Genomic DNA, 8,834 nt, shown 5'->3' with positions numbered 1-8,834 from the left:
AGTTAAAACTACCATAGATAGTATGGTCTACCTATAGTATTTTACAATATATTTTCATTTTTCGCCAGCGATCTCTTCCGCGATCCAAGGGGACTACTCCATGCATCTGGGTAAAAGGTAACCTATAGCTTTCTTCGATACATGAGCTACCTTTTTCAAACTATGAGCTTTCTTCAATTTCCCCTTTCACCTTTAAAAACAACATAGAAAGAAAATAGCTTGGCCTTTAACGAATGAATTTAACATAGGTACCCCATTAACATCGTATAGAACTACCCTTCGTTGCAATAATGTCAATAGTTCTATATTATTCATAGTAAACCCATGGTCAGTCGAACTAACAATTTGTTTACCTACTTACATGCAAAATAATATTTAGTAAAAGATTAAAAATCTATGCAGAAAGGATATTTGTATTTAGTAGTTTAGTGCCTAGTATTTTAACCGACTTTGAAAAAGGTGGGTCACAATTCAGATTTATATGTATTTTTTGGGATAAGGTTAGGTTGTTAAAAATGAATTAATCATATTAACAATATTTTAAGCTGAAAAACGTTGCTCGAATGCGTTAATTTCAGAAAGAAAGGAGTTCGGTTTGAAAAGTTACTTCAGTGTTTGAAAATCAATTTATTGAGGTTTTATCAACAGTTTACTATGATTTTACGTTCAACTTTCGTGGTAAGAAATGTTTAAAAACGGACGTTTAGGTTGCGGTGAAAATGGGCCCTAGGCTATCTAGTTTTTATCCGGGTGCTAGTAGGTGATAAACAAGTAACCAAATTAAATAGGTATCGCGACGTTTTCATCAAAGCAATTTCCACTCTGTTATAATTGAATAATCTTCAGTATATTCTAGGAATTGCCTTGAAAGTCATTATGTGCTATTTACTGAGTGAATCGTTATTAATAGATATGTCAGTCGGTTCGTCTATGTGTGTAAGTGACAGATAGAAAATGAACTTTTCTATTAATTGAGTGAAAAATCACAGTTAAAGACCGAGAAGAAGAGTTCTCTGCGTAAAATTTCATTTACTAGTTAGTATGTATATCTTAATGTAAACAACGATTAAATAAAGATAAATGCTGCTTTCATGCAAAACTTCTGAATCCATTTAAATGGATAAGTACATAGAGTCTAGACAAGAGAATATAATGACACCAGGGCTTGTTAGATTAGAAAACCAGCAACCGGGTGACCCAATCGAATACACCGTTGGTCCAGGAGACAAGCCTGACTGGGAAACCACACCTGACTTGACAAAAATCCACGAACGGATTTTTAAGGAATTTTCAAAAGCAGCCCGTAGTCTGGAAGTTGGTGATTGACTCACCTGTGCATCGAAGAGCATGTAAATGTCGGTCCTGCGCCTGATCTCTCCGGTGGTGTCGGATTGCCGTCTCATCGCGCTATGAGAGTGAAGGAATAGTGAGTGCACCTGTGTCCAAGCAAATGCTCAGTGCACTATAATATGTCCTGCACAACTAGCTTATCTCCTTCAAGAACAGCTGTCGTAACCAAAAATCGGTTTAGACGTCTCAGCACACTACGTGAATAGATGTATTTTTATTCTTAACTAGCTTTTGCCCGCAACTTCGTTCGCGTGGCATAGTGACTACCAGCAGATTTTGATTTGACCAATAGATGGCGCTATATATACCTATGTCCGGAATAATTTTATTTTTATTTGTAATAAAACTATCCTATGTCCTTTCTCAAGTTCAAACTATGTCTGTACCAAATTTCACACAAATCGGTTCAGTAGTTTAGGCGTGAAGAAAAGACAGACAGACAGAGTTACTTTCGCATTTATAATATTATAGTTTGATTAGCCGTTTTCCCGTGGTTTCACCCGCGTCCTGTGTGAGCTACTGTCCGCACCGGGATAAAATATAGCCTATGTTACTCGCAGATAATATAGCTTTCTAATGGTGAAAGAATATTTAAAATCGGTCCAGTAGTTTTGAGTTTACCCATTACAACCAAACAAACAAAGTTTTCCTCTTTATAATATTAGTATAGATTTCTTCTTTCTTCTTCACGAAGAAGTAGCTATGTACTTTATGTTTACTAGAGAGTAAACCCCATGAAAAGTCTAGTTTCACATAAAGCAAGCTAAATACTAAATAGTGCAAGATTACGGTATCATTATCGAGTTAACAAATAGCAATTTGATGCAATTTTCCAAATCGCTTTCAACGCGACTTATGCATACACGATATGGCTTATGATTTCTGTGCTATACAAGCTGTTTTCCACGGCTTCACCTATGTTTTGCCCGTTATATGCCTTCGTTACTCCGTTCTTCAATCTTGATATGACTTTTTGTTTCATGAAGAAAAGTCAGTTTACAAATAGAGTGTAGCTTAAAATGTTAATGCAATAATAACAATTAACCAAAGTCTGATTATTTTATGACGTTGTTAATTTGTTTGATATGTATTTGTCTAAAGAAGTCGTATCAAGATTGTAAATTGTGTGCCTATTCAAAGAATGCAAAGATGGATAAGAAGCTATGGAGAGGCCTTTGCCCAGCAGTGCGACAACATAGGCTAATAAAAAAAATCAAATGAGTATAGATTTCTGGTCTCAAAGACCCGGGTTTGCCAGGGATGCCGGATTGTTCACGCGAGTTACCGCTACCCTAGCCAAGGGCACCAGAAGGAACATAGGTAGGTTTTGGTCAGTAGGAGTCTGACAGGGTTCACCCCAGTGGAAGGTTCGATAGGTTAGGAAGAAACGCTTTGTGAGTTTTTCAGAAATTTTCACAAAGCTCAGAATCTGGAAGTTGGTGGTATTACACCTTCACACCTGGGAACCAGTCTTACCTTACCTATTGTATTGCCCGGGTAACTGGGTTGAGGAGATCAGATAGGCAGTCGCTCGTTGTAAAACACTGGTACTTAGCTGTAACCGTTTAGACTGGAACCGACCCCAACATAGTTGGGAAAAGGCTGTGGAGATGATGAGTTCAGGATTCCTCAACATATTTTCCTTCACATTAAATCGAAGTTATCCAAGATATACTTACTTCTGCCGGGGCTGCGGGTTGTTCGAAAGAGATACCGCGGCCCTGGCACATAAAAGGCCTATGACGGAACACAACGGTTTTAAGTTAGTAAGAGTTCGACATCCCTCGCCGCTGCTAACCCACAGCGGGAGGGGGCATTTGATGATTTTGACGTCGTTCAAAAAAAAGATATAATTAGCTGGACGTTTGTCGAGTATAACCGCGGTATATATCTAGTATGTATGGTGTATTGTAGTAAGTAATAGAAGCTCTATATTGTACTGTTTGACCCAGCGCGTAGGTACGCTGCCACTTGTTTGTTAAGGCGAAGACATGAAACAATTTATTTTTCAAAGTTTTTAATTTTTCTTGAATATCGAAACGTAAGGAAACTACATTATTAAGTTATATCTAAAGTCACAATTATGAATTTGAAATTTTGGTGAAGGCACTCATTTTCAAAATTTCAAATAAGTAAATACTTAGTTAAAAATTTCGTAGTTATAGAATTTTATTAGTATACTAAAAATTTAAATAAAATGATCGGAATTTTTTAAATAATTTTTCACATTTACCTACAACATCATTTTTATTCATATTGGATTGGTTTATGGGTGCTAAAATAAATTTTAAATTATCATTTCGGCTTCGAAAGTAGTTTTTAATCCACGGCGTCCTTAAAAGTGTTTTCATTTAATCACTTATTCACTTTCATTCACCAAATATAAAATCAAAACCATCAATTCGTACAGTATACCCCTTAACCGGCGCCGGCGCACGCGATCGCCTCGGCCGGACCACACACGATGTTCAGAAATAGACGCGAGCGCAGACCGACGCGTTTTTCTTTGCATATTGCACTTCCTAACTGTTTTAGTATTACATAGTGCATAGTTTTGGTGAAAACGGGAACATTTTACTATATTTACTGATATAATTTATCTTCAGTAAAATTATATCTATTTAATTTTCTATCAAATATCTATCTACACTAAAATATACTCAAAAGATGTAATTTTTGTTGGTTGTGCACTAAAAGGCTCTTAAACTAATGAACTGATTTGGAAAATTCTTTCACTGTTGAGCTATATTCTTCCCGAGTAATGTTACTCGGGAAGAATATATTTTGAAGTTTCACCTCCCGAGGTATCCACTGCCCGTACCCGTATATTTTATCCGGATACGGGCAGTGGATACCTCGGGAGGCGGGTGAAACCGCTCCAAAACGGCTAGTATTGTTATGATGCTTAAAAACAGTTCTTTTGTTTGAACTATTGGTTAAATTCCAAAAATCCTTCAGTATAAGATAGCCCATTTATCGAAAAGGTTATATACATTAAATTAAATAATTATATAGCTACAAATAAGCACACACAGTCCCACACAAACTATTTTACAGTCAGCCTACATATTTTAATCGGTAATATATTAATTGGCAGTCGATTTTCATACGAACAACTTGACTAATTGATATTCCTTGCAATAAACAATAATGTCTACGCCCGACATATTGACAACGTAAGGACAGGTCTCATTGTAAGCATGAAGTTTACAAGCGCCTATGAAATAACTAGCTCGTTCGTGCTTTAGATGTCACGTTAATTTGACTCGGCTATCATTAGGATGTCTTACATCTTTGGCAGTCATTAACGGGTAGTCAGAATGTCTGACAGCCAGTCTTACGAAGGTTTGTTTCGTTTCTCGGGCAGCTGGGCTGAGGTGGTCAGATAGGCAAGGAACCGCTCCTTTTAAAACTCTGGTACTCAGCTGCATTCAGTTAGACTGGAAGCCGATTGCAACATACTCTAAGCAGATAATCAAGTTGAGAAATAGAAAAGAAACTGTTTATCCTGTTTTTCATAAATCATCAAATGACGGCTTGCGCTGTGTGTCCAGCGTGAGGGACTGTCAGACTTTACTGACTAAAACCCACCATGTTCCTTCTTATTTTAAGCCATTTACATACCAGGGCCGCGGTAACTCATGCGACCAATCCCGCAATCTGTCCTTAAAATAAGTATAAGCGATTCTAGTATGGAAAATTATTATAAAAAATATTTTATTTATTATTAGGTACAGGTATTTTGATTAAGTTACATAAAGTACATGCATATCTCACCGCTCATCATCATCCCCGAGCCTTTTTCCAACTATGTTGGGGTCGGCTTCAATCTAACCGGACACAGCTGAGTACCAGTGCTTTACAAGGAGCGAATGCCCTATCTGACCTCCTCAACTCCGTAACCCGGGGAACCCACCCCTCGATTAGACTGATGTCAGACTTACTGGCTTCTGACTACCCGTAACGACTGCCAAGGATGTTCAATGACAGCCGGACCTACAATTTAACGTGCCATCCGAAACACAGTCCATGGTGTCTATGTAAGATATACATAGAAAGTACATATCTCACCGCTCAATCGGTATGCAAATTAGTAGACTAAAATCGCTGTAAGTATGACCACATCTTCACCAGACATTTGACAGCTATTTAGGTGGGAAGTGACAGCTCTCGTCGCCATGTTGGTTTATTTTTCTATTGTCTTTGTTTACACATTGTCTAGTCAGTGGCGCTTACAGCCTAGTGTAATTTTAATTTTATGTTAATTTTAGATATTTTTATTAGATTTTCAGTTTTAAGTAGGTTTTAAGGCTTTGCAAGTACCTATTTTACTAAAATTCTCAATTATTGAACTCACTACCTATGGATTAATTAAATATGAATATTATTTACAAGGTGCTGGTTTTCGTGGTATCAGGATAAAATATAGCCTACTTATATTACTCGAGAAGAGTATAGCTTTCCAACAGTGAAAGAATTTTTCAAATCGGTTCTGTAGTTTCGAGCCTTTAGGTTACCAACAAAAAATTGCGTTTTATTATATAAGTACCTATAGATATACCACCTTATATGTAAACTATGTACATACCTAGTACTTAATTATTTATATGTGTTAATACTTCCATGCACCTACGATTTAATTCTCAAAGGTACTAACTAATAAATAACTAAGATAGGTGTTAAATTATCATATTTAACTGCTCAATAATTCATCAGGTTAACTTTGACCTCTCTTTGTCGGCGACGATGGGGCGGCGACTTCAAAGATCGACTGTTAAGCATCGTAGCATAGGTTTATCGGTCCATGGTTAAGATAAAATGTGGTTTTGGTTAGGGTCTTGAGATTGAAAATCGTTTGATTTCCATGTCGTTTTTTCATCAAAAATATTTTTGAAAATCATGCTAAAGTGTGGTTTTAAAAACCGCGGGTTAAAAATCAACATCACGGTGCCTAGTAACTGAATATTCATTTTCAATCTTTCTTTTACTTATACTCTAAGCCAACAAGTTTATTCTGGTTCGCTTAAGGAACTTTTGGCACGATTAAACAAAATCTTTCAGTGATAGATAGCCTCATTTACTAAGTTAAACTTTCTTATCCGGGTGCGTAAAGTAGGTACATAGTTTCCACGGAAACCGCGGGCGGAAGCTAGTTTCTAATATTACTTACAAGTTACACAAAAATAAGTACTTTTATTAAAACAAAATTATTTATTCATGAGTTTCTAAGTGTAGAAAGGTAATTATAGCTTTTCGAATAACCTTCTAACCTTGTCGGCAAGTAAGCTTGTATTTTAACACCTTACATACATACAAAGTATCGTCGACAAAACAATATATTTTACTAGGTTTTATATCACCTTCTTCTTCCTCCTGCCCTGTTCCCAATTTTATTTGGGGTCGGCGCAATATGTCATCCTCTTCCATTTTCCCCTGTCACTCGTCATACTGACACTCACTCCCTTCCTATTCATGTCATCTTTCAGGCAATCCATCCATCTTTTCTTAGGTCTTCCTCTTCCTCTCCATCCATCTACATTCATACTTTTATATCATCATCTGCCTAGCCTTTTCCCAACTATGTTGGGGTCGGCTTCCAGTCTAACGGGATGCAGCTGAGTACCAGTGTACCATAAGGAGCGACTGCCTATCTGATCTCCTCCCAACTATGTTGGGGTCGGCTTCCAGTCTAACAGGATGCAGCTGAGTACCATTATGCCACAAGGAGCAACTGCCTATCTGACCTCGTTAACTGGCCATACCGATTCCTCTAGGATCGTCAGAGAGCACGTTAATATCGGTCCTGCTTGTGATCTCTCTCCGGTGGTGTCGGATTGCCGTCCCATCGGGCTATGAGAGTGAAGGAATAGTGATTGCATTGTTCTTTTGTAATGGGTTTTGAAAGAATAGATATTTCTAACTACTGTATATTTAATAGTTTTGTCCCCAGTAGCTACAAAACTTATAAAATATTAAAATAAATGACACTTAGACTTATGTAAATGCTTCCATTGTTATAAAGTTTTGCTCCTAGTCTCAACAGTACATATTATTATCGTTTGTTTGTTTAACTATTGTTTTCTGTTCATTACTACTTGATTTTAGGGCTCCTTACACAAAGGGTAAGTTATCACACTTCAAACTTTTAGTCGGCCGATAGTTTGTTTGGGCTCATAAATTAGTATGAAGATGAATGGTAGTACGCACATTACAAAGATCAGGTATTTTGCTGGCATGCATGAGACTGACTGAAAATTAATTAACAATTTTTGATGAAATACGAATTATAAATGTATCAGTTTCCGTTGCCGCTATGTCTACAAACACTTAAAACTATAAATAAAATATATATTTTACGGGGCTTCCACCGAGTTCCACCCCACCAACATTATTTTTACCGTTTTATAGATCATACGGACGGACGGAACACTTCGTGTGCGAGACCGACTCGCACTTGACTATTTTTTTATAAGTAAGTAATATTTATATCAAGTGCTCAGATGCATCCGATTAATACTGGAAGCCGACCCCAACATAAGTAGTTTGAGTTTGAGCTAGGTAGAGCTACTTACCCATCCGATAAAAAATACAATCTATCCAGTTAAAATTTAAATTACTCAATAGTACCAAAACAGCCTAAATACTACCAACCATTGTCCATTATAATCTTCCGCTTGAATTCACGTTATTACACAACCTCTTTTGTCACGATTGGTTAAATTAGGCGCGCGCGTTACGGTCATAGCATTCTATACCAATTAATGTGTATGACGTTGTTAAATAATGGCCGTAATGACGTCATAGACTCTTTATTTTGTAGGATAATAGGTTTATATAAATTAGATGTGCTTTTAAATAAATAGGATTGGTTTTATTTATAAACTAGCTTCCTCCCGCGGCTTTGCCCGCATAGAGTTCGGTTATATCGCGTTTTCAAGAGCATTCTTACAAAGTGCGTGATAAAACTATCCTATGTTCTTTCTTAAGGTCAACTCTATCTATGTACCAAATTTTATTAAAATCAGTTCAGTGGCTTAGACTTGAAAGCGTAACAGACAGACAGAGTTACTTTCGCATTTATAGTATTAGTTGGGACTAGGTTCGGTCAGCGGTTGTGCCCGCGTTCCGTGGAAACTATGTATTTCGCGTACTGACATAAAAGTGTCTTTTCTCTATAAGTAAATGGTAATTGTTGAAATCAGCGTTATCAAGCTAACAAACATACAAACAAACTCATATACTTAATATTAGTATTGTTAAGTAAAAACATAAAAGATTCCGTTTATTTTAACTATACATAATGTAGTCCTAATTAAATCTATTTCGCTCTTCTAGTTTCATAGATTAAGTCCCACACACAAACACAAATTCTACCTCTTAATTTACTGCAGATATTAGGTATCATATTATATCTAATGATAGAATACTAAATCACTATCATTTAATAAGTGTTTGCTACTTGAAAATTGCTAGACAATTAAGGA

Source organism: Helicoverpa armigera, chromosome 27 (assembly GCF_030705265.1).
Source record: "Helicoverpa armigera isolate CAAS_96S chromosome 27, ASM3070526v1, whole genome shotgun sequence".
Lineage (NCBI taxonomy): Eukaryota > Metazoa > Arthropoda > Insecta > Lepidoptera > Noctuidae > Helicoverpa > Helicoverpa armigera.
This window is presented reverse-complemented; position numbering follows the sequence as displayed.